We start from the raw sequence: 27,848 nt of genomic DNA on the forward strand, positions 1-27,848 counted from the left end.
AAGGGGTTTTTCGCGCGAAGTTGCGAAGGCTATTGCAAGAGCCAGAAGAGTTTCCACCTCTAAAGTGTATCAGTCGAAGTGGGAGTTGTTTAGAAGATGGTGTAAGAGTAAGAAAATATCCTCTTCCAGTACCTCTGTAGCTAAGATCGCTGATTTTCTTCTCTATTTGAGGAAGAGTTGTAACCTGGCAGTATCAACAGTGAAAGGTTACAGAAGTATGCTGGCCTCAGTCTTTAGACATAGAGGTCTAGATCTTACAAACAATAAAGATCTTCATGACCTAATAAGGTCTTGAAACCACAAAAGACCAGAAGATTAAGAGATCTGGCTGGAACTTGGATGTGGGTCCTTAAGTTCCTAATGTCAGAAAAGTTCGTACCTTCTCATACAGCTTCATTTAGAAACTTAAGTAGAAAGTCCTTATTCTCTTCGCATTAGCAACAGCTAAGAGAGTTAGCGAGTTGCGAGCCTTGGAAGGTAAAGTTGGTATTAGGAAGGATTCAGCGGTTTGCTCCTTTAAACCACTTTTCTTAGCGAAGAATGAAAATCCCTCAAAACCATGGCTTAGAAGCTTTGAGGTAAAAGGACTTTCTTCACTAACAGGAAAAAGAACTAGAGAGGACTTTGTGTCCAGTCAGGGCACTCAAGTTCTACCTGAAGCAAAAAGCGTTATTAGGAGGTACAGAAGAAAGTCTTTGGTGCTCGGTAAAAGATCCTAAAAGAACTATTTCAAAGAATGCCCTAACGTTCTTCATAAAGGATGTGATAAAGGAAGCTCACCTTACATGCAATGAAGAGCACCTCAAGATTCTCAGAGTAAGAGCACATGAAGTGAGAGCCATAGCTACGTCAATGGCCTTTCACAAAACCTGGTCTCTTCAGGCTCTGATAGAGTCAACGTTTTGGAGATGTAACTCTGTGTTCGCCTCCAATTATCTAAGAGACGTAAAAATTTCTTACGAAAAGTGCTTTGCTCTGGGAGCGTATGTTTCTGCGGATTCAGTGCTGGGAGAGGGAGCTGAGGCTAATCCTTCTTAACTTAGTTTAGTATTATAATTTTTCTTTCGGTTATTGGTGGTTGTTTTTTATTGGTTGATTGTCAGAGGGAATAGGGGACCCTCTTGCAATTTTTAGTTTATAACAGTACTAACATGGTCAGGTGATCGGGATTGGCTTCAGTGCTCCTTGTGTTTACTTATTGGAACCTTAACTCTGTCATGTAAGAGGGCTATCCCAATTGATATGACATAGGTAAAGGCTCTACCATGTAAGTGGGTTATCCCCCATTGGTACGATCCGGAGTAGGCTCTGTTGCGTAAGCGGGCTAGCCCCCATTGACACGATCCAAAAGAGTTATCCAGCCATAGGTCCATACCTCACTGGGACTCTTGAGGCAGGCAGACTCATAGACAGTAGTCATGAAGTCTTCAGCCCAATCAGGTAGGAACCATGGATTATTATATCCAAGAACATATGTTGTTTTTTCCCTGTTTTTTAATGTATTTATTATGAATATTATGATTATGTTTAAGCTGTCTCTTACCCTCCACCAAGGATGCCAATCAGCTAAGTATATATCTGCTGGGTAAATTTTCATGTACAAAAAATTATATTGTTAAGATACAATAAAGTTTTGTACATACTTACCTGGCAGATATATACGATTAAATGGCCCATCCTCCCCTCAGGAGACAGGTGGAAGAGAAAATCTGTCTTAGAAAACGGGAATGGTTCCGGATCCCGCCACCCAGCGGCGGGAATGGTGGATCACCTGACCTACCTGTCGCGTGTGCCGCGAGTTTTGAAATTCTGTCGGGACGACCGAGTCTATAGCTAAGTATATATCTGCCAGGTAAGTATGTACAAAACTTTATTGTATCTTAACAATATCATTTTACCAAATCTTTGGTTAAAATAAACATAAAAACGATCAGTTTTGCCAATCTCCTGGCAAACACCCTGTTACCTAGTTAACAGCCCACCGCTGGTAGCCCTGCCTCACAGGCCGGTCACACCTGCCCTCTCACGGCAATCACTTATCGTTCGCGGTGGACTACAGATGTATCCACAGAGAACTCTTTTTTGGTCTTGACCGGCCTTCATTTGCACCTTTGATTTGATTGATTTTGGTGACGAATTACGCATCCCTTTGGATTACGGTTGGATTGCTCTCAATACCTTGTCATTAGACATTGATTCTGCAAAGGAAGAAACAACACAGGCTACGACAACGACTACTGCATTCTCGGCCACGACCTCACAGAAAATGTTTCGAGCGGAAGTTCAACTTCAACAACGTATCGTCTTTGCCAACAATGCAAGAAAAGGATGAGTACCCTAAGACACGATAGTCATTCCTTATGCGTAAATTATAGACCTGTTCAATGTAATGTAAAGAGCCAGACGTGTGAATGTCAGGAGTGGTCTTTGGACCGGATGTTAGGGTATTTCAAACATAGGAAAGGTCTCGTATTAAGAAGTAAGCGTAGGCAGGAAGAGACTAACGTGTAGACCAAGATAAAGACTTAGAGACAGCGCTCTTTAAGAGACTCGAGATTAAGCTGATATCGGGTATGACGTCTCTGTTTACCGATTTTATGTCAAGATTAAGTGAGGATAGATCGAGCAATAGGGATACTGAAATTACTAATCGTTCTTTTCCAGCTCCCCTGCCTGTTCCAGAGACAGCCCTAACCGGTGCTGGGGGTTATGGGGATCCGCAAGCCCACAGGGCAGGATCCGCAAGCCCCACAGGGCAGGATCCGCCATCCCCCCTGGCGCTGAGCAGGCAGTGTTGGCAGCAGATTCCCCTTCCCTCGATGTGTAAGTTCTCAGGATGATGAAAAATTAGGTCAGATACAGACAAGTAGGGATAATAGGCTACATAGCGTTTAGGAAGAGAAGTGCAGGTTTCTTCGGGTCGGTTTTCTGAAGGGTTGAGTACTTCTCCTTCGTCTTTAAGGTTACTGTCCTCTACTTATACGATACGATAATTGTTAATATCAACTAATTCTCTGTTCAATGTATATTGACTTACGATATTCAGTATGGAGAGAAATCGAATAAAATTAACTACGGCTAACGGCTAACCTAGTGTTCACGATGATATATCGAATGCATATTCAGTAACCTAGCCTAGCTTAAAGTATTCGCTGTACTACATATCGGTAGAGTGATTTTTATAGTGGCTAACACTGCAGGCTCAGGCATTCTGACTTTGGATAATTCAGTACAGGTGTAATTGAATACGAACGAGAATCCGATCTTAGGATAATTCAATATGAATGTAATCGAACAGAATGAAGATCAGATTCTGTCCGACTAAAGCATTATAATTGTATTATATGTATCATCATATTAGCGCAGTATAAATACTAACTCGGCAGTCATTCACGCTGGAATCAGCTGATGACGAATACGGGTTTGCGTCGCCGTATCCATCTCATTCTGTCCTGATTGGCTAGCATGACTAACGTAACAACTCTTCCTCACTTATGCCACGTTTGTACAGACGTCTTGAAGGAGACGTGTTTTCAACTATGTTGACATTTAACATAGTCAATAAGGTATCTATCTTGTGGCATATAATCAAATGTCAGGTATAAGGAATTCGTATGTATGACGTCTTCATACGTTTAACAGACTAATTGCCGTCAGTAATTACATTGCGCTTATGTCAATTACAGTTACAAATAATTACCAGTCGTATTATCAAATTACAGTGACAACTGAAATTAATATTAGGCCTAATAAAGTTAATTTAATTACCTTAAAATATTAATTTATTACTTTTCAATTAAAATTACAATTACACTAGCTTGTCGTCAAACAGCACTATTGTAAGGAGGTGTGGCTTAGACAGACAAGGATGCTGGCTAGTCTGTTTTTTTTTTTTTTTTTTTTTTCCTTGGCTCCAGATTCAACCATATCACTTAGTCTCGGCTAATGTTTTTGTTCCTAGTTAGCATATTAATGAATATCTGGATTCTTAACTTATGGAACGAAGTCATACTGTTCGTCTTATGATATAATTAAGGCCAAAATTTGACTAATACGTCCTCATTGGAAGCTAGTTTTTCCCTCGGGTTAGATGGGGTTAAATTTAGGGTTTCCGTTCGTTTTCACTCATTTTCATAGGTATTACGAACCTTACACTTTATATACTTTATTTAATCTTTGTTTTTGTCGGTGTGAAAACAACAGTAATGAGCTCTTTCATGCTATTAGTTTCTTTTCCACGGCTGCGTTTGAATTCATACAAAAGCTTGGGACTTCTGTCCAGGTTGCTGATACACGTAATTTTGCTTATTAGCTTCAGCTACATTTATAACATGAATACAGTAATTACCGTCGCACGCGGATGAATACAATAACGGATGTTGCTATCGGATTCGATTACTGTCGCACGCGGATCAATACAATAAAGTGATGTTGTTATAGGAGTCGATCGCATTAGCAACAAGTTCTCGTTCGGTTGTTCATAGCTGTACGCAGTTATACGAGTATTATCGTTAAGATATCACCTTTTAACTTAGAAGAGGGTGCAATTTACGGAGGTGGAGATGTTAGACGATTGTAATTTCTCCTCTCTCTCTTCTCTCTCTCTCTCTCTCTCTCTCTCTCTCTCTCTTTCTCTCTCTCTCTCCTCTCTCTCTCTCTCTCTCTCTCTCTCTCTTCCCTGATTTCATATTCTCTCTCTTCATCCTAGACGATTGTATTTCTCTCTCTCTCTCTCTCTCTCTCTCTCTCTCTCTCTCTCTCTCTCTCTCTCTCTCTTACTTTCCTGATTTCATATTCTCTCATCCTATTTTCCACGCTCTCCTAACACTAAACTCATTGTGCAACAGCGAGGTTTTCTTCCTGTTACACCTTTTCAAACTTTTCTGTCAATTTCCCTTCAGCGCTGACTGACCTCATAGGTCCCAATACTCGGCTTTTGGCCTAAATTCTATTTTTAAACCCAACAATCTCGCTGTCTGAGTTAGTATTAGAGCAGGGACCGTATATTAGGGATATGTAGAAGGTATTCATGATATGATATATCACGAGAGGATTTTAAGTATTAGGACAGATAGGAAAGAACATGTCTGGGTCTATCTGAGGGTATTCTCCAAGTGCCAACCCAGGCAGAGAACAGACAGGCAGGTACAACACTACAGGAGAGAACATCACTACGAACGTACATGAGAGGCCTAAGGCCACATGGGAGGTCTTCAATTTCCCTCCATACATGAGAGGCCGAGAGCCCCACAGGGAGGTCTTCAGATTCCCTCCATACATGAGAGGCCGAGAGCCACATGGGAGGTCTTCAGTTTTTCCTCTACTCAGGTGAGGCACATAGCCAGCTGAGAGGTAACAGGTTTGTATCCCTCCTGCACTCAATGAGTTTTGACCTTAAGGTAGAAGTGCAGGGAGTTTTTCCCTCCACATATGGGAGGCCTAGAAGGTCACACATGGGAGATTAGTTTGGACGAGTGGCAAATGAACTTGAGACTGACTCGCGTATTCAATTATATTGACTGACAACTGGTACAGTGGAGGGCCGGGCAGATTTGATTCCTCACCTCCAAAATTAATGTTGTTAATCGGGCTTATTCAGGTGTTCAGGGGGTGTATTGCAATATGAAGTTTTTATTGTAAAACTAATATTGTAATACCTACCTGAACACCTGAATCATTCCCACCCTCCTCCCCTCTCATATGGAGTTATTGAGTTATGATTGATGTGAAAGGGCAGGTGTGACCGGGCCTGTGAGGCAGGGCTACCAGCGGTGGGCTGTTAACTAGGTAACAAGGGTGTTTGCCAGGAGATTGGCAACACTGATCGTTTATTTTAACCAAAGATTTGGTAAAATTTTAATAAATGAGGGTTCGGGCTGGTAAGTGACCAGGGCTTATTCAGGTGTTCAGGTAGGTATTACAATATTAGTTTTACAATAAAAACTTCATTTTGCGTTTTCTACTGAACCAATACTTTTCTGCCAGTCTCAATAGTGTTTGATGTGAATTGAGATACGTATATAATTTATACGTAATGGTACAGTGAACCCCTCTGTATTAATGGACTCTGGATTTGCGGACTCTCATATTTTGTGGACTCCAGATACGTTGACTCTCATATATTTGCAGGTTTCTCTGGAATATTTACCCCCATTCTTTGCGGAAATTTTGCCTTTTTGCGGTATTTTTTTATGAGAAATATCCACAAAATCCCTTTTTTTTTTTTTTTTTTCTAATCATTAAATGCACTTTTTGTGAAAAAAACTATTAAAAAACATATAAAAACATTTTTAGTCTGTTTTTTTCTTGCATTTTAACTAACAAAATAAGCAGTTTTAAGCATTTTTATAGGGGTTTCAACTATTCGTGGGTTCTAGCTATTCCCGGGGGTCTGCTACCCACCTACAAATACAGAAGGAACACTGTACTCTTAGCGCACTTTAAATAGTGTCAGTCAAAGTTATTGTTCCTTGTTACTGAGTTAGCGTAATTAAAAGCTAATACCATTGTATTCACTAACGGTCCGATTTTTATTAATATGAAATGTATATTCCTGCATGCAATGATAATGTATGATTGTACTAAAATATGTATATGTGTTGGTATTCGATGTCTTCAGTTATACAAACTGGAAAATAAATAAAAACATGGGCACAAAAGCAACTGGCTTGGAAGGAGAGCAAAAAGTGTCAACTCTCCAAGGCGGTCAAAGAACAACTGACATCACGAGATGGGGTTCATGGTTGATGACCAACTCCCACCTCGTATGTGCATGAATTGCCAGATCTCACAGATTCCTTACTCAACAATCTTTGATTGTTTTAACTGGTTTCCAGCTGGTGCAAGAAGATTTATCCTGTTGTTAAGTCCTCAGGTTTGTTAGCCATGGAACATACAAATTGATTCAAAATTTGTCATAATGTGTTAACCACAGGTTATTTAATTTTAGTAGTGCTATGAATATCTTCAATTCTCAATAGCATTTGATAGGATTTGAGATATGCTGTTATAATGGTGCTCTGTGTACTTCTTTTATTGGTAAAGGATTAATTGAACTTCTTACACATTTCCTTGCAGAGAACTGGAAGTGTAAGGGAATTAAGTAGTGGGAAGAGGCTGGTGCTTAGTATTTTGACTCTTGTACAAGGTCAGGGAACAGTTTGTGATATAAGCACACAAACAGTAGTCTTCTAAGCTTTGTAGTACATACATATCTTCCTTCTCAAAGGTATATTACATACAAAGAAATATATATGTTGCAGGAATTTCAATCATTGTGCTACCAGCTCTCCTGGCATTCAGCTAGCATGGCACCATCTCTATCCCCCACACCAATTTTCTTTCCATCTATTGGCCTTTGTTAATTTTTTTCTCCACTTGCTCCTGTGCCTGGCTCCTTTGCTTCCTTCCCATGCCATTGCCAGCCTTGTTAACCTTTCAACTAAGTGAAGTGTTGTGTAGTGGAGGAGGTGCTTACTCATCCCTCGAGGTCACTGTCATACTCTCCTAAAATCTAACCTGGTAGGAGAACAAATACTGGAAGTCCATTGGGGGTTGGGGGCTTACATACGGGTAACACCCCCTCAGTCGAGCTTGTTGCAGTCTTGGGTATCAACAGGCAGCAACTGGAAGGTGTCTAACTGGATGTATAGTAGAGGACGGTTGCTACCCCCCCCCCCCACCCCCCCCCCCCCCCGCATTGTTTCTCCTAAACCCAGTCCCTGTCAGACTCCCCTGAACCAGGGAGGAGACATAATGTCGGTCCATGGCCAGCTGAGATGTTCTGGTGTTACCTGAAAAGAATCTGTGGTTCAAAGGGCATCCATAACCTAAGGTGTTATGGCCAGATCTCGTCTCATCTTTCGTTTAGATAAAATAAAATTTTACAATAATATCTACCCAAGAATTATGGACGGGGCCCTCCCACCTCCCTGCGGATGGACATAGGGCATAAATTAGAATGAAGTGGTCTGCTAGTAGTTCTTGCTATTCCCGTAGGTAGGCGGGACAGGTCACCGGCACTAAATCTGTGAAGCGTTACCCGCGAATTTTTCAATTTTCAAGCTGCTGAGGCAAGAAATTGTTAGCTAAGTAATTACTGAGTAAGTATTACGTCTATACAAAATTTCTTCATCATAAAAATGTCAATTTTGTAAAATTAAGAAGAATGCTTGAAGGATAAATTCTGAAAAAGGCCAGGTTATGGTTATATATCACTGGATGCAAATTAGATTCATAAAGTATGTGTATCTTAGTTGGTATTGCTCATTTTATCTTTACCTACCACTCATGGTTGGATTTTCATCAATTGAATTTCTTTTGTTGACTTTTTTTTTATATTTTATTAATGAATTATTTTAATGCATAATATTGCAATGAAATTTCATTTGCTAATAACACTGTTAACATGAGCATTATTAAAAAGAAAATTTTGAAGAAATAGAGGTGCCCTCACACTGAGGACCTGGGGTAACCCGAACAAGATGTAAGGTCTGTAAGGTCTCTCTCTCTGTTTTCAAAGTTCTGTACTGCAACTAAAAGTACAGAACCTAGAAAGATTAACTCAGCTGCCCTTGAGAGTTGAAAGATATTATAACCCAATCATTATTCCAAATACTGTACCCATAACCTTGGATATGTATGGATGTAGTCGTGTATGTGTTTTTATAAACAGGCAGTTGAATTTATTTTGATCGAATTGCTGACTGTTATGTGTAACCTTATTTAGAATTTTAAGTTATAGAGCTATGTAAACAGAGTACAGTACTCTAATGAGCAGTGTTTAAGTGTTGTATATTACAGTACATAATTTTATTATGTAACAATCACTTACCAAAAGTAAATTGTTCAGACTGATTCAGTTTAATATTTTCTGTTACAGTAAAAGCACGCCTCAATTGGCATCGTCATGATTATTCAGAAGCTGATGCAGGTTCCAAACCAGTTCAAACAGGAACGCAAGTTTTTATTAAGGAACTTAAAACCCGACATTTTCCAAGGTAATATCAGAATTAATGTTCTCTAAGTGTAATGCATGTTAGCTGTTCCTTATGTTCCCATTTTAGTAGTCTTGCATCATTTTCTGCAGCTATAATCTTTGATTTAATGATACTGTCGTTTGTTAATGGTACTTACTTCTTAAAGTAATTTGTAAATACTGTACTGTATTCAATTCCATCATTCCTTTTGTTATCAGGAAGCCAATATGTTTCATTTGCTCAACTAACTCTATATATATGGGATATCTCTTTTTTTTTACTCAGTTGTTCTTAGAAATAATTTCCATGGATATTTTATGATTGATCTTAGTTTGTAAAATTTAATTATGTTATTTTGTATATTTATCTTAATGATTTTGGTGTTCCAGTTTCTATTTAGTCATTAAGGTACCTGGAGCTGTGATTGTTAATGGTTTTTTTTATTCATTTCCTTTTCCTCTTTTTTTTTCTTTTTTTCCCTCAGCATCTTCAATATTCTTTTTCCCTTACATGAATTCAGCACATTTACACCACTAAGATGTCTTATTGTTTTATTTATGCATTCATATCTTTAAGGGTAGAAGATTTGAGGAGTGGTATCATACTTCAAGGTGATTCATATTTATGCTACACTTCAGTGAGGCATCCCATTACTGGAGTTGGTCCCTCAGCTCACTTGCGACCGTGTTTTTGTAGTTAATCACCTTGCATTGCTGGTGGATACATTGCTTTGTATTGTCACTGTTCTTCTCTCTCCACTTTGTTGTAATCTCATGATTCAGGTTGATACTGTGTGTATTATTTTAGATACAAACCACTTGCTAAAAAAAAATAAGAATATGGTCAATAATGTAGATCACATTGATCAACAGGGCACTTCACATATTGCCAAAAAAAATTATTGGAATACAGTGGTACCTCGAGATACGAAAGGCTCAACTTACGAAAAACTCGAGATACGAAAGCCAATACGAAAAATTTAACGGCTCTACATACGAAAAGTTTTCAAGATACAAAAGGTTTCTGTAAAGTCCGAGATTCGCCCGAACCACCGATAACAATTTTGAAACTCGCGCACCGCCTACTTAGTAGACTCGCCACCATCCTCCTGCTCTCCCATTGGTTCCTGATGCTAGTCGCGGCCATGAGATCCTTCTCTCCTATTGGCCAGTATCCCTCCCATCATGCATCTATGTACGTGGTGGCGTGCCTCGGCCACTCAGTACCAGCATCGTTATCGTACGCACGCGTTATTCGTTCGGTCTAACGATTTCGTTTAGTAAAGTAAATTCGTTAGTGATTTCGTTGTAGTACAGTGGGCCCCCCCGTATTCGCATTCTCCGGATTCGTGGACTCACTGATTCGTGGATTTTTCTCTGGACCTTATCTACCCATTATTTGCGGAGAATTCGCATATTCGCAGGATTTTCTGACAATAAATAATCACTAATTAGTGTATTTTGATGTTATTTTCATGCCTAAATATATTTTTATGATATAAAAATGATTTACTAATTTTAAAATATTAATATTGATCAATACTGTATTAGTAAGTTTAATAAGATTAAATGATATCACATAATAACTAATAATTCTCTCTCTCTCTCTTACAGAGATTTATGCTTTTTGTATGATAAATGATTTACTAATTTTCAAATATTAATATTAATGTAAAGAGCAATCACTTCAATAAAGAAAATACTACAGTGAATTAGTAAGATTTTAGTTCTTTCGAACTCCAGGTCTCTCTCTCACTCTCCGTTCCTCTCTCTCTCTCTCTCTCTCTCTCTCTCTCTCCTCTTCGCTCCCTCTCTCTCTCTCACTGAGATGAGATTTTTATGGTAAACGTATGTATAATATGTTTATTAATATTTTCATATAATAATTATAACTGTAATTACAAAAATCATATGTGAAAGTATTTTACAAATACTACGATAATCTTTCCATCTCTCTCTCTCTCTCTCTCTCTCTCTCTTACAGAGATGTATTTTTTTTGGATGATGATTTACTAATTTTCAAATATCAATATTAATGTAAACAGCAATAATATAAATTCATTAAAGAAAATACTAAAGTGGATTAGCAAGATTTCAGTTTATAAGTAAAATTAATTATGTAAGAATGAAAGAAAATGCATTTTACCCCGCGTCTTTTAACTCCAGGTAGCCAGGCAGAGTTGGCTGGGGTCCAACAAATGTCAAAACAGGAAGGGAAGTGTTGCTATCAAAGGATCATGGAGATTCTCTCTCTCTCTCTCTCTCTCTCTCTCTCTCTCTCTCTCTCTCTCTCTCTCTCTCTCTCTCTCTCTCACTGAGATGAGAGAATTTTTATGGTACATTTGTATGTTTATTAATATTTTTGCATAATAATAATACGTAGTAATATAACTAATTTCAAAATTCATATGTGATAGTATTTTAAATAAGTACAATAATCTATCCATTTCACTCTTTTAAATAATGATAACCCTCTCTCTCTCTCTCTCTCTCTCTCTCTCTCTCTCTCTCTCTCTCTCTCTCTCTCTCTTGCCACGCGAGATACTAGTATGTCTTAGTGGTAACTCTCGCCCTCTGTTTGGGCTGGAAGTGTATGTAGTATAAGTATATCTTTAAGGACATTACTACATTTTATGGTAAAATAATAATATACAGTACTACTTTTACAAATTAATATTAAGTTTAACGAGATTAAATAGTAACAATAACATTCTCTCTCTCTTCCTCTCTCTCTCTCTCTCATCTCTCTCTCTCTCTCTCTCTCTCTCTCTCTCTCTCTCATCTCTCTCTCTCACGTAGTTTGTTTGATTTGTTTTGTAGTGTAAATAAATGATTTACCTTTATAACTAAATTTTCAAATATTAATAAGATTAATTAAAAATAGTGATTCCCAGTCCTTTTATCCACTTGGAGGAAGGTGGACGGGGGAGTATATGACAGTTTGATGTACAAATTGGCGGAGGGGAGGAAGGAGTCGGAGTCTAGGAGTTTATCTCTTATCTCTCTCTCTCTCTATACTCTCTCTCTCTATCTCTCTCTCTCTCTACTTCAATTATATTCTCTCTGTCCTCAGAAACCAATTCAGAATTTCACTCTTGACGGTCAGATATATGATGTTGCATTCATTGGTCTCTCTCTCTCTTCTCTCTCTCTCTCTCTCTCTCTCTCTCTCTCTCTTCTCCTCTCTCATTTGCTTTAGGTATATATTTTTAATGGTAAAATGTTTAAGATGACTTTGAAATGATATTAATAATATAACCTCAAAGATTAGTGCAGTAATAGGTTAGTAATTTTAGGTATATTTGAAGTAGGATGTTATTAAAGGTATACATTTGCTATCCAAACTTTCAAGATAGGCAGTTATAAGCATTTTTAATGGTGGTTTTAGCTATTTGTGGGTTTTAACTATTCAAGGGGGTATCTGGTACACATCCCCCGCGAATAGGCGGGGGGAAAACACTGTATACGTACTTTATCGTGTTGTGTCGAAAACTTTATTCTACTTATACGTAAATTACGTACAAGATAACGTAGTCATGGGTCCAAAGAAAGTTGAAATTCTCGGAAAGAAGCGAATGCTCTCTTTGGAGACAAAGATGGAGATTATCAAGAACGTATGAAGCTGGTATGGATTTGAGTGGTGATCGCCAAGGAATACGGCCAAAATCCGTCAACAATAGGCACCATCCTTAAACAGAAGGATGTCATCAAAGGCAGCTACACCCTTCCCCAAGGGCATCACTATTTTTGTCCAGCACGAGGACCCATGTGGCACGACGAGATGGGAACGGTCTGGCTTCTTGTTTCTGGATAAAAGACAAAGAAATCGCTGGCAATACGATAACGGAGACGGCAATCTCCCACAAGGCCAGCGCTATTTTCGGCGATTTGATTGAGCAGGCGGAAGACGACGCGAGGGAAGGGATATCAATGCAAACCCCAGAGTTCAAGGCTTCACATGGCTGGTTCGAGAAATTTCGTAAACGGACTGGCATCCATTCGGTGGTGCGGCATGGGGAGGCTGCCAGCTCGGACACGAAAGCGGCCGAAGCATTTAAAAAGACGTTCGACAAGATGATGACCAAGGAAGGCTACAGTTCTCAGCAAGTCTTCAAATGTGATGAGACTGGCCTTTTTTTTGGAAAAAAATGCCTCGTTGGACGTACATCACGGAGGAAGAGAAGCAAGCTACCCGGGCATAAGCCTATGAAAGACAGGCTTACGTTCGCCAGTGGGGATTGCAAGGTGAAGCCCCTACTGGTGTATCATTCTGAGACTCCTCGAGCCTTCAAGGCCCACAAAGTGCTTAAGGAGAAGCTTACAGTGATGTGGAGGGCTAATGCAAAAGCCTGGGTAATGAGGCTTTTGTTCACGGAGTGGGTAAATCTGTGTTTCGGCCCGACAGTGAAGAAATTTTGGAAGAGAAGCGCCTCCGCCTGAAATGTCTGGCTGGTGTTGGACAATGCCCCTCCCCACCCTTCTGGGCTCGAGGAAGATATCCTAGCGGAGTATTCCTTCGTCAAGATTCTTTTTCTTCCGCCTAACACCACCCCTCTCCTCCAGCCCATGGACCAGCAAGTGATATCGAACTTTAAGAAGCTGTACACGAAACATCTTTTCAAGAGATGTTTCGACATCACCGATACCACAAACCTCACCTTGCGTGAATTTTGGAAGGAGCATTTCGGACCATCGTCATTTGCATCCGACTCATGACCAAGCTTGGCAGGAGGTTTTGAGGCGAACCTTGAATTCCTTGTGGAGGAAAACTCTGGCTGATGCCATATCCGCCTGAGACTTCGAGGGATTTGACGTGGGCCAAGCTGGTGCTGCAGATTCAGAAACAGTTGACCATCCCGAAACAGTTTCCCAACCAGATCTTGGCGAGATTGTTGCACTCGGCAAGTCCATGGGGCTGGTCGTCGACGAGGACGACATCAACGCGAGGAGCACCAAGAGGAGCTTACGACGGATGACCTGCAGGAGTTGGAGGCCATGCAACATAACGTCGTTCAAGAGGAGTTCTCTAGCAGCGGCGAGGAAGAGGAGGAGGACCTATGACAACAGCAGAAATTAAGGATGTTTTCTAGCTGCTTTTCATAAAGTGCAATTGTTTACAGAAAAAAAAGACACCCGAAAAGGCTTACACAGGTCGTATGCTTGCGCAGTTCGATGACGTTTGCCTGAGTTGTTTCAGGAACATTGTGAAAAGTAGGCAGAAGCAATCTTCCTTGGATCATTATTTTTTTAAAGAGGCCTTTAGCATTAGCAGGAGTAAGCAAAAAGGAAGAACCAAGTGATAAAAAACAGAAAGTTCAAAGTGGTGATGAAGTTTGAAATTCTGTATAAAAAAAAAAAAAAAAAAAACCTACGTAAAGTAAAAAAAAAAAAGTAAAAAAGAAGTTGAAAATCAAAAGAAAAATTTTATTTTTTTTATTTTAGTTTTTTGTAAAGTTCAGTGTTACAGTTTTGTTAATGTGTTTCGTAAATTTTAGTTTAGTTTTCCTTACATTTTTTATGTGTTTCGTTAAGTGTATGTACGTATCTGCCGTTTGTCCTCCTCCTCCTCTGCCGCCACTTTCGGAGATAGCCTCACTCGAAAGGTAAGCTTCCACATTTTACGTACAGTATTTCTTGTATACCATGTACACTAATACACTTTATTACAGGTTAATTTGCATTACGTTCTTAAATTAGGTATTGAATGGTCCAATTTGTTGTAATATTTCATTGTTTAGAGGTGGATTTAGCTTTATTATGAAATTTACTGGGGTGTTTTTGGAGGGCTTGGAACGGATTAGCCATTTTACATGTAAAATGTGGTCCAAGATACGAAAACCTCATGATACGAAGGGCGCCTCGGAACGGATTAATTTCGTATCTCGAGGTACTACTGTAATATGGTTTGCCTCTTCAGGAGTGATTGTACAGAAGTGAGAAAACAGGTTTGAAATTGGGAAATGAGGTTTAAAAGGAAAAATAAAATTTGAAAGAGCAAACAAAGACACAAAATGATAGTGGATGATAAAGAACACTATGAATATTGGGACTAGTACATATTCTTCTGTGGCTTGTGGAGATAATTGAAAATATAGGAAGCAAAAAATTTAGTTAAAAGTTAGTTCTGTCTCTGTCATATCATCTTTAAAAACAATTTTTTTTTCTACTTTATACTCATTGATAAAAGGAAATTTTCTGGAAAAAATGGATTAGGTAATGTGTGTATTAATTTGGGTAGTTTGTAATCATCATCATCATCATCTTGGGGAAGTGTTGTCTATGACTCCCAAGTTCTACAGTTGCCTCTTTGTTATCTAAAAGGTTTTGGGAGGTTGGAGACCAGTGGTAGACCTGTCATCTGAACAGGTTCCTTTGAATGACTGCTTTTGGAAGGAAGCAATGTTGGCTTGCTTTGGAATTTATCACATTTTTTATGGTGGTTTTCTGGTTGGGGCTGACGATTGTTTTCTGGTTGAGGTTCTCTATATTGGTACCTGCAATGTACATTACTGTTTATTAAGTTTGAGGTGTCGTTCATCTTGCATAAACAAGGTCTTCCATTAAGGTTTTGTATGCAATCAGATATTCATAGTGAAAGTTAAGTGAATAATTTTGAAAATTCAATAAAATTCAGATCCTCTTACATTTTACTGTTGCTCTGCTAATAAGTAGTTTGGTATTGAATTGATATACTATATAAAATTGACATTTGTTTCTTTTTTCCACAGCTGTGATGATGTTGTATTTCGGTTAAGAGGTCAACAGTTAACACTGCCATACATTATTGCGAATGGTTTTAATAATCCCGTTTTAGTCGAAGACAAAAATGGTCTCGACCTTATAGTTCCCCATGATTCCTTTAATGTTCTGGATGTAGAAAGTTATGTTGGTAAGTGGTAATGAAGTTTTTGTGCACAATTGCTTTTGTCAGTATAGAATAATATATAAGTATGTATGTTGGTATTCATTCATTATTTCACAGACTATTGCAAAGTCACTGTCAAAAACCTTCAGATTGCTTGTAAATGAACACCAGAGTATTTCTAGAGAGCATCAGATTATTATTGAGTAACAGTGGAAATGAGATAGGTATAATGAAGTTTCCTGTCAAGAAAATATATAATTTCATACAATCAACTTACCTGTCAGATATATACATAGCTAAAGACTCCGTCGTCCCCGACAGAAATTCAAATTTCGCAGCACACGCTGCAGGTAGGTCAGGCGATCTACCGTCCTGCCCTGGGTGGCAGGATTAGGAACCATTCCCGTTTTCTATTCATATTTTTTCTGTCGCTTGGAATGTAAACAACGTTTGCAGTTCTTCCTGACTTGATTTTTGGATTTCATCGCCATCGATCTTCAAGGCGAAATCTTTTGCATGTGGGAAGTACTGGATCTTTGGTTCGGCATACGCATATTAATTTGTTTTAATAACTTTGGCTTCGAAAATTTCGAAGAATTGTTTACGTGTAAACTACCGAACTTTTCGGTAGACACTCACATAGTTTGCAAGAAGGAAAATTTTAATATTTATTCATAATAACGAGTAGTAAATGTTAGAATTGATTGAGCTAACTTCCTTCTTGAGGAAGTCAGGAATAGAATTAGTTACGCTTCCTTTAGAAGTTTTTATAGCTCTCGTACTAACGAGCAGTTAGAGAGCATTAAACAATACTAGTAGTGTTGTATCCTCACCTCCTTCTTACTTCACAGAATCTTCAAATTCATATTGCAATTTGAAGACAAAGGAAGGTAGCTCAAAATACGAGCTATTGAAAGGTAAGAAGTGATTTTAGTGTTAGTGCAGTGGAGGGTGCGTTCTGATCGGCTCTGTTTCGCTCCCAGGCCTAGACCTCTTCCAAGCTCACATACCCAGAGGAGAAGGAAAGTCGAAAGCCTTACGGAGGTTATGGAGAATCCCCACCAATCAGGCGCCCCCTCGGCAGGATCTGTAGAACGTCCCAGACTGCCAAATTCGCCATTTTGAAAAGGCGTCCTAATTAGTAGAGGGAGCGTCGATCGGCTCTCTCTCGCTCTCAGGCCTAGGACCTCTTCCAAGCTCACAAGCCCAGAGGAGAAGGAAAGTCGAAAGCCTTACGGAGGTTATGGAGAATCCCCACCGATCGGGCGTTCCCTCGGCAGGATCTGTAAAACGTCCCAGACTGCCAGGGATAGCTATTGGAAAGGCATCCTTTAAAAAGTGTGTCTCTTATTCCGTTTCTTCATCTTACATCCGAAAAGACGAAGAATGTACATGTTTGGAGTTCGGATGATCTGGCTCGTTCTCTGAAAAAACTAAGAGAACACTGAGTCTGAGCAAGAGGCTGAGAGGGAGAGCCAGCCAGCAAGCTAGCGCGAGCCACGTTCCAACAGCCAGCAGTGAGCCGCGCTCCAACAGACTAGCGCGAGCCGCGTTCCACCAGACTAGCGCAAGCCGCGTTCCAACAGACTAGCGCGAGCCTCGTTCATACAGATAAACGTGAGCCGCGTTCCAGCAACTGAGCGCGAGCCGCGTTCCAGAACTTTTTTCTTGGCGTAAGGCGCCTTCAAAGAGAAAACAGACGGCTAGACTGAGGAGCCTTATAGTAGAGTGGCAATCAGAAGGATGCTTCCATTGAACGTTTACTGGCTAGAGGCTCATATAACAAGACTAGAGGCGCTCGGATCTATCAGGGCGCACGGGACCTTCCACGCAAGCGGAACGTTCCAGGAGCGAGTCTCCTTTCTAGCGGTGCGGAACATTCCAGGCGCGCGGAACTATCCAGACGCCAGGCGCTAGGCGCAAGGATCCAGACGCCAGGCGTCAGAATATTCCAAAATCTTCATTTGAGAGAGAGGTCAGTCGCGAGACTCCTCTTTGAGTTTTTTAACTTGAGCAACTTTCCCCTGGCAAATGTGCAAGATGTCGCACAGGCGGCCGTTGCTTTTGCCAGAAGGATTCTGTTACTAAGAGAAGCCCCTTTTCATTATTCAGAAGACTCCTGTTGTTAGCACCTCTCAATGCGGGACTCTCCCTTCATCCATGCTCTTCCCTCGTTTTGAGGAGGCAAGAGCTTTGGGAGTTTTTCTTAATAAGAATCTCATTGACGTTTGGGTATGATGGCGGATAGGAAATATCTACTTCCTTCCGTAAACCCTAGTGATGAACAGGAATTCTGTCTCTTCCGCGATTTATGAGGAAATCACGAAGATTTAAAGAGTTCCTGGATTAACTTCCTTCCTTAAGGATATATATATACTCTTTCTATCGTTCTATTAACGAAAAGAACGAAGATAGTAGAAGGTAGTAGAGTATCTGCTGGATGAGAATACGATATGGTCAAATCATAAACACATACCGTAGTTACTTCTTTGCTGTGCAACTCAATTACCAGTATCCTTCTACGACTTTCTAGGAAGGACTACGCTTAAAGGGATTGTTAAGACAACACCTACTTAGCTTCTAGATTTATCGAAGTCTTGTTTCGCTTAAATATGCTTTAATAAGAAATTCCTGAAGTTCGATAATAATTTTATAAGATTCCTTTATTAAAGGGGAGTAGCTGGCAAATCTGGAAGAGTCAAGGCCAAACGGCTAACGGAGACTGCTTTCTGAGAGCCTGAGGCTGAGACCAACGCAGAGTACCGAGTAGGTGTCAGTCATGAGCAGTCGGGCTTATATCTCTCTCCTGCGGGATGGAATAACTATCCGTATCTCTTCCCTACAAATCGTTCTTAACCTCGGATTGAGGGGATGTTAAGCTAAACATAAATAAAATATCTATGCCTTTTGCTTAAGAAGCTTCAAAAGAGAGATAGTACAACCTTTCAATGCTGTTTACCGTTGGTAACATTATTAAAGGATTCTATCGCAGCAGAACATTATATTATATAATGCTCTCAGGCTTACGAAAGCATAGCTTATTAGAGTACCTGCTCAGAAGATGGATGAGTCGGATGGGAAACATTCTCTTTGTGGCAAAACTTGTTTCCCTGAATGGACTATACTACGTATATATAAAGTTTTTCCTACTAAGAACGGAATTAACATGTGAAAGAATGTCGGGTTCCATAAAGGCACAGGTGTTCTGGCACATAACCTAAAAGAATTAGAAAGGAAGCGCCAGCCTGGCGCAATGCGCCAGAAGCGCCAGCCTGGCACATAGCGCTAGAAGCGCCAACCTGGCGCAATGCGCCAGAAGCGCCAGCCTGGCGCAGTGAGCCAAGAGCACCATCCAAGATTTTCTCGTTTTAGCGAGTTATTAACCTAAGAGTCCAGTAGCCTCTCGGACACCAGGCTCGGTAACGGCAAGATTCGTTCCTGATTTCGTTACCCATTTAATCACTTAGGCCAATTCCACGACTCTCTCATATCGAAAGAGCATCGAGAATCTCTTTTTTCGCTCCTGTTCGCGTTAACAAAGAGAACCTTCTCGATCGACGATAATAACTGTTAACATGTTTAACATTTATTGGAAAGAGTTGTGAGAACCTGCGGAAAGTCTTCTTCATAGATCTCTTAGTAAGGTAGAAGACGAACAGGCTTCCTATAGACTGATTCCTTTTCCTCGGAACCAAGAGAGGTAGCAATATACTCCATCTTTATTTTTTTTTAGAAAGGGGAATAAACTGCCTTTAGTCTTTTTTCCCTAAATATGAATTATTTGCAGAATTTAAGATAAAGGGCATCAAAGAAAGAGAAGATAATACTTTATGCCTCATTTTGGCCTTAGAGAGGTTGGATCCGCAGAGGTCACGTTCTTCTCCACAGCATGTTTTGGAAGTCTTTTCCAAGACAGTCTGAATATGCTATCAGCATCTATTATAAATGGAACTTAACAACCTCTCCACTCTGAGTATGAGTCTGCGTGCAGACCTGACCAGAAGTGGACATGAATGAGAGGATTTTTCAAGGTAAAAGACAATAGTCATGGACAAGATATAGAATTGCTGAGAAATCCGGTTGCTAGAGGGAATGAGGAAACTGTCCTCTTCCGATGCCTCTGTGAACCACATAGCGGTTTTTTCTTCCCTTTCAGAGGGAAGAATCACCTTTGTATATATCTGCTATTAAAGAACGCAGTAAAAGGCTATACTCTGTCTCTATAAAGGGATTGGAGATAGCAGAGGATTAAGATCTTCGGGATCTTATACGATACCTCAATATGACAAGAGTAGGATATCATGTACTATAATGGGATTTTTTTTTTTGTGGCCACAGATTCTATGTTCCGACAAGATGGAACTGCTCCTCATCAAACTTCTTTGAGAAATTTTTATGAGGGAATTCTTTGTTTCTCTTGGTCCCAAACGATCAAGAAGACAAGTGAATTTTCTGAGCATTGGAATCTCGCATCAGATTCTATGGAGATTAGGCAATGGGTTCTTGCCAGCATAGTATGTCTGGAAAAAGAACTAAAACCCCCTATTCCTGATTCAATGTTTTCAGATAGAGGTTTCGTTGTCCAAGCAGGGTACTTATGTTTTCATCTACAGTAGAATGGTTAAAACGTTTGCCTACAGAGTCTTTGGAATGCGATGACAGCTCGAAAATGCTTCCCAGAAGGTGTTCAGAGGGATACAATAAAGAGCTAGAAATCAGGAGTACTCCCAATTTCAGCTCGGAGTCTCCTTCGACTTTCAGGCTTCTTCCCTTCCTTCGGACAAGATAGGGAAGATCTGCAACGAGAAGGCCCTTCAAACAGGTAAGAAGAGATCTCGTGAGCAAGGGAAGTACTCAAGAAGGATCCTCCTCGGAGGAAGACTCTTATCTCTCATACTGTTAGATATCCTATCGTATACTGGATGTAGCTGACTACAATCACCTCCCCTTGCTGGAGAGGCCAAAGCTCAAAGTGGAAGAATTTCTTCCACCCTTCTCCAGTCTAGTGATTAACTATTGTGGATGTTCAGGACTTTCAGACAATGTAGCGCCAACCAGGAGCCTTATGCTAAAACAGGCATAAAAAACGCCAGAGGCAGACAGCCCCAAGAACACTGCCATTGTCTGATGAGGAGAAAGACCGGGCCTACAACCTGGACACAGATGCGCTAGATGCGAAACTATAGGACGGATAAGAGTGTCCGATGTGGACATTGCCAGACATCCTCGAGACTACCAAGCTCGAAGCTCCGGCAAGTGGGGAGGAGCCAACCAGGCGCGAGGCGCCAGGCAGGAGCGAGGCGCCAGGCAGGCGCGAGGTACCAGCCAGCCGCGAAGCTCCAGGCAGGCGCAAGGCGCCAGGCAGGCACAAAGCGCCAACCTGGCGCGAGACGCCAGCCAGGCGCGAGGCGCCAGCCAGGCTCAAGCCAGGCTTTAGGCACAAATCTCCAGCTAAGGCGCGAGGCGTCAACTAGATGCGAGGCGCCAGTCCAAGGCGGAAAGGTACCTAGACAAGCGCTAGGCTCCAACCAAGAGCAAAGCACCAGCCAGGCGCGAGGTTCCTGCCAGGCTTCAGGCTTCAGTCGGGAGAGATCCATTTCAAGAAAGCCTTGGTCTTCTTTGAAACATGGAGATCTCCTAAGCACTTCATGAGTGACTTGAATCCTTCAAACAGCTGAGAATTAAAAGCGCAGGAAGTGCGCGCTTTTGCAAATTCTTGTTCTTTAAATAATATGTCATATAAGACATATTAGCTGTGTTGTACGGTAGAGGCAACTCTGTGTTGACTTCTCATTACACAAAGGATGTCAAGTTAACCTACGAGAGATCCTTCTCTTTTGGTTTATATGTTTCTGCGGATACGTTACTGGGATAAGGAGCCGACACTGATCCTTAACTTTGAGTTAAAATTTTTTAACTTATGTAATTATTGGGGTTTTTGAAAGGAGTGTGGGGATAACTCTTTTCAATTTGAGCGCGAACCCTCGTGTTAGGATCAGGTGATCGGGATCGGTGTTGCGCTCCTTCATAAGGTGTATTGTCATAGAAGTGGTCCAGTACCCATTGACAAAGTCCTTTCAGGCTCTGCCGAGTAAGCGGTTCATACCCCATCGGCAGACCCACAAGAACTCTTAGCCATAGATCACATATCTCGCTAAATTTAGTCTTGAGGTGATGCAGACTACCGGGCAACAGCCACGAAGTCTACCACCTATCAGATAGGAACCAAGGTTTATTTATACCTACAACATATGTTGTTTACCTGTCTATTCCATGTTAGCTGTCTCTTACCCTCCACCAAAGGGTGTCAATCAGCTATGTATATATCTGACAGGTAAGTTGATTGTATGAAAATGATATTGTTTTAATACAATAAAGTTTCATACATACTTACCTGGCAGATATATACGATTAATGGCCCACCCAGCCTCCCACATTAGACAGGTGGAAGAGAAAAAATATGAATAGAAAAACGGGAATGGTTCCTAATCCTGCCACCCAGGGCAGGACGGTAGATCACCTGACCTACCTGGCAGCGGTCTTTTGTGCCGGCTTGAAAATTTGAATTTCTGTCGGGGACGACGGAGTCTTAGCTATGTATATATCTGCCAGGTAAGTATGTATGAAACTTTATTGTATTATAACAATATCATATTTTGTCAAAGTCGCACCATGTGTACTGTACAACATTGGTTCATACCAGTATTTTAAGGGACTTTCAAATTGTTTATATATAAATTTTCAAGCATGTTTTTATGTTATTCCAATTGATAGGTTAATAAAGTGAAATGTTCATGATAAATCAAGTAACAAGCCTCCAATATAAACCATAGGTTTACCAGAAACCATGCGAACGCAATCCAATTTTTTCTCCAGATTTGTTGGGTTAGAGTTGCCTACTCCCTTTAGATTAAAACCCTATACGTAATAGTTTTTAGTTATAAAGTAGATTTTTGACCAACCTCAAAATTAAGCTATGCTAGGCTTTGTAGCAACTGGTGTTTTCAGTGATATGTTTATAAACTGAAATGAAATTCATATTACTTTACATATTTTGGCAACTACTTACAGTTATAAGGACAGTTACTATTATACATTTATAAGGACAGTTACTATTACAAAGAGTAACAATGCACACAGAAGTCTTTCCTCCTTGTAATTATGGTAAAACATCACAGTAACAAATCCCATATTCATGTAAAGATAAAGAAAAAAAAGTGGTTTACTATCAAGTAGTATGTATTGTCTTGGTAACACCTCCTGAGTGCCTCCCAATCCCTCTTCCCTCCCCCTACACTTTCACCTTCCCTCCCTCCCCCTCCCCCTCTTCCCACCCATCCCACTTCCCCCTTTCCTTCCCCTACCCCTTCCCCTCCTCCTCCCTCCCTCCCCTACCCCTTCCCCTTCCTCCCCTCTCTTTCCCCTTCATCTACTTCCCATTTTCCTCCCCTCCCCTTCCACTTGCCTCCTCCTCCCTGTCGCCTACCCTGCTCCCTTTCTTCCTCTTTCATCCCCCTCCCTCCCATTTGCCCAGTGCCTTAGTGGCGTGGTCAGTATGGTGTTTGCGTACCACCATGTGGCTGCGAGTTCGATTCTCGGGCATTCCATTGAGGTGTGAGAAATGGGTATTTCTGGTGTTAGAAGTTCACTCTCAACATGGTTCGGTAATCACGTAAAGCTGTTGGTCCTGTTCCTGAGTAATTGCTGGTTCCATGCAATGTAAAAATGCCATACAAACAAACCTCCCATTTGCCCTTCCCCCTCGTCTTCATACCCTTCCCCTTCCCTCACCTTCCCCATGAATGGCTGTCAGTTTAGTTAACTACAATGCTAAATCTGTTCTTAACTTCGGTCTAAACTACAAAGTATTAAATGAAATAAAAAAAATTAAACATCCTTTTATTAAAATGCACTAAAAAGTGAAAAATTGAGATATCAGGATTTTCTTACAATTGATCATGTCTACTAAAATGAAAGCATGAGTCCCAATCATGAAAGGAAATGTTACAAGTGAAAAAATTGATTTTTAAATTTCTTGTTGCAATTCCTTTCATGGTTGGGGCCCACACTTTCATTTTTTTAAACATGGTTAATTGTAAGAAAATCCTGTTGTCTGAAAAAATTACTTTTTACTTTTTAGTGCACTGTAATAATGTGTTTTAAAAAAAATTGTTGTATATTTTATCATGTAAACATCCATTTTTCTTCTTGTTATTCTTTACAGTACTGTACTTAAAATAGATATACCGTTTATTAAAGTAATAAAGTTATTGTACTTGCAAAATTCTGAACAATAAATGTACAGTATTATAAATGAATGCTAACATGGACCAGGAAAGAAAGAAAGGACCAAACTTCATGAAGTCTTTGACTGGTTTGGACAGGGCAATGTTTGTCCGTATGTTCCTACAAAAATACATACCTTCATCTTTCATATGGATTTATTTATGGTGAAATCTAGATTTGTCACTGAATCTTGTTAAATTACTTAGTGGCAGGTAAGTCAGAGGATGGGAGAACCACCCACTCATGCAGTAAACAGCATCCCCCTTTCCTTCTCCAGAATCCTATGAGTAGGGGAAGAGTCAGGCTACCATATGTCTCCCGTTACTTTGGGAAAAGATCCAGTTGTGTTCTGCCATGCGCTCTGCTTGTCTTGACTATCCCTCAACTGTGAAACCCATGCCAGCTGAGTTGGAGAAACCACTTTTTGGAAGGCCACTGAACTCATTCATAAGTGCAGCGGTCTTGGGGAAGCAAGCAGGACTATACTTCTTAACACCGAGTGTCCTCCATTTACAGTATCCTCTATTGAGTGCACTTTGTTTTTTGCCCCAGAGTCCATGGTGTTCCTTCAGTTGTCCTTGTCTGCTTCTCTGATATTTTCTGGTGGTAGATTGTCTTCTGAATTGTATCCTTTAGGTGGATCATTAGTCTGTGGGCTGATGGAACAACTATGCTATTGAATGCTTTTGTTTAGTGGGGATTTATTTGTCTTCAAAAGCAGGAACCATAGATCACTATGGCCTTGTTCCAAGCTGTATTGTGGTTAGACTTTTGTTTCATAATGTCATAATTGTTGGTTTTGCCTTTTCCAGGGCTTTCTGGAGGAGTAGAGTCAAGTTACAAATGTTGCTAGTGTTAGGAGGAAGGACATCAACCATCCTCTCTTTTCAAGGCAGGTTGCAGCTGAGGCCAGTCTTGCAGATTTTGACTAGATTAGTTCTGGGTTCTTCCTTAATCTTCTTGAAGAGTTAGGTCAAGGCAGCACTAGAGAAATGAAGATCAGATGCTCAGAGCTCCATTATCCACCATGCAGTTTCCTTCAAGATTCTTTCGGGGTCTACAAAGGGTAGTGCAACCAAGCCTTCTGGGTCTGAGGGTGGTTACATCATTGAAATTGTCATGCGGAAAGGGCTGATCAGGTTCCTTCCATTCTTCTTGCTCAGGGAAGGTTGATGGGTCTTCCTTGAATTTGGCAAGCCTCTCCCTCTGCTATGACTAGTGGGATGACAAATCATGCCTTTGGGCAATGTGGCAATGACAGGGGGGACAGAACTTTGGTAGTTGGTGTCCAACACAGTTGAAGATTTCCCATAGAGGACCAGTGCCTCTTTTCTCAAAGATCAGTCTCATTTCCAACATATTTTCCAGAATTGTCCAAATCTCTTGCCCTACCAACAGAGGTACAGATGTTCCTTGAGAAGGATGTATTGAACACTAAGGTTTGTTGGAGAAGGAGAATAGGAATTAAAAGAGGGAAAAATTATGCTGTGGTAAAATTACGAAAATACAAGTTAACTAAATTTCACCATTTGCAAACCATGAGGAGTAATTATAATAGGTCCAAAATAGTCAGTGGATTGACAAAGGGCTTGCAAACATCAAACCAAAATGACAAAGGCAAAATATTGTGGAGTAAGGAAGAGAATATATCTCAACAGAAGGTGAAAAAACTCACTCACTAGATGGAATAAATTAATCCAAGAAACGAGCCTCAAATGGTGAAACATGAGTGGGAGCTGAATAGAAAATAACTTTTATAACTAGCTAAATAATTTTTAACCTCTAATGCTACTACTACAAGGTTCTCAGCCAAAGAAATAAAAATCTGAAAAATCCTTAAGTGCCAGAATATGTAGTACCCTAAAATAGGTTAAACTAGCAGAAAAAAAGGCAGACATTCTTCCTAAGGAACAAAATAAAAGATTAACTTACAAATCCTTGAAGCAAATGACAATTGTTTTAACAAGTACAGTATCACTCTGCTTGGTAGAGCTGATATTGCTGGGGTAGCTGAAATCACTCCTAATTACTTTGAAAGACCAAAAATGCACTAAGGGAATGTGAAAATAAAGTTAGTGGAATAAGAGAATCCCCAGAAGCTGAAATAAAATAAAGTGAAATAAGAGAATCCCCAGAAGCTGGAATAAAATCAGGGAAATCTGAACCCCAAGGGATCGCAATGCACATGTATTCACCTACCTGACATTTTGAGTTTCATTTACAGGAACTGAAGTATCTGGGTTAGTATGTAGAGTGTAAATTTTGGTTTATTGTAAGTGGCTTTGCTTTAAAATGGTCAAGTAGTAGTGATTGTAGAGGATATTAGACCCTTTCGTATTTACTACGTATTGTGTTTTAAGTAGTCTGCAGCTAACATTATTGTACAATGTACTGTCTTTCAGGTTCCGAACATGAAGTGGATGTTATTGATGTACAAAGACAAACAGATGTCAAAATGCAGCTACATGAATTTATCGAATATTTTTTAAGTCCCGCCAGAACAACTGTGCTCAATCTAATTAGCCTAGAGGTCTCAAATACCAGGTAAAGTTCTAATACTGGTTTCAGTTACTCTTTTTGTATTAGCTTATTGACCAAGTGAAATTTGTTCTTAGAGGTCATTTGATAAACAAGAATTTGTATTTTCATGCATACAATATGTGGACTTGAAAGTTTTTGTTGATTTTATTTTTGGAATGCTATTTTTGAATAGCAGAATATGAGTTTTGTATTTGTAGCACTATTGCATTTATTTATTTAATATTTATTTATTTCTTTTTTTATTTATTTTTTTTTCCCAGTTTATGTCAACTCGTCGAGCCACCATATATTGTTCGAAAGTTATGTTGGGTAACAGGCTGTTGGCCAACTGATCCCCCCCTCCTGGTCCACCTCTGTCCAGACCCAATGTTTCAAAATATGTATTAATTAGTGTAGAGAACTCTTATACAGATTTCACATAGACTTTGGAGGAACATCGGTATGGTATCATGTTTTATGGGTAAGTGAACTCAGTGATTTAAGATTACAAGTTAAGTCATTCAGATGATTAATGTAAACTTTGCCAGTAGTATTGTGTTTTAATGTACAGTAGAGCATCGGTTCTTGACGATAATTCGTTCCAGAAGGAGCGTCGAAATTCGATTATTTCGAGAACTGAATCAAGTTTTCCCATAAGAAATAAAAGAAATAACTGAAAATGGATTAATCCGTTCTTGACCATCAGTTATTACCCTAACCTTGCCTTTTTATACAATACATTACATGTAAATTACAACTAAATAAGTTAAAAGTTAAATAAATATTATGTTAAACGTGCATTTATAATTTTAAATGTATAATATACAGTATAAAAGAAAACTAGCCTGCGTCCAACCGATTGTTGACCAAGCGCCATAGGCTACCTAGGTAAATAGTAAGTAGAACGTAGTGTAGTGGGTAGGCATAAAACGTGTTGCTAACATAATAAAAACATTGAAAAGCAAGTCTAATTATTACAGTAAATTAATAAACTATTAAAATTAAACCCAATATATATTTATCAAAAACTTGCAAAAATTTGCCTACAGTAAGTCGCATGTAAACAAAGCATAGCGCAGCCCTGGTGGTTTATATCGGGACTATGGTAGTAAACAAACCATATCGTTTACATTCGATATTAATTTATGGTAAATCTTTTACGGAGTCGACTGCAATACTGTATACAAAATCGCTTGAAAA

The 27,848-nt window shown here is 39.8% G+C and overlaps 1 protein-coding gene and 1 pseudogene across 1 annotated transcript in view; one reads left to right on the plus strand and one right to left on the minus strand.

Moving 5' to 3' along the window:
• LOC135210947 (exosome complex component RRP4-like) overlaps positions 1–27,848 on the minus strand; it is a 602,376-nt gene that overhangs the window by 415,821 nt on the left and 158,707 nt on the right.
• The window catches only part of LOC135210649 (lysine-specific demethylase 7B-like), a 111,833-nt pseudogene that overhangs the window by 38,160 nt on the left and 45,825 nt on the right, over positions 1–27,848 (plus strand).

This window comes from Macrobrachium nipponense, chromosome 4, assembly GCF_015104395.2.
Source record: "Macrobrachium nipponense isolate FS-2020 chromosome 4, ASM1510439v2, whole genome shotgun sequence".
Classification (NCBI taxonomy): Eukaryota; Metazoa; Arthropoda; class Malacostraca; order Decapoda; family Palaemonidae; genus Macrobrachium; species Macrobrachium nipponense.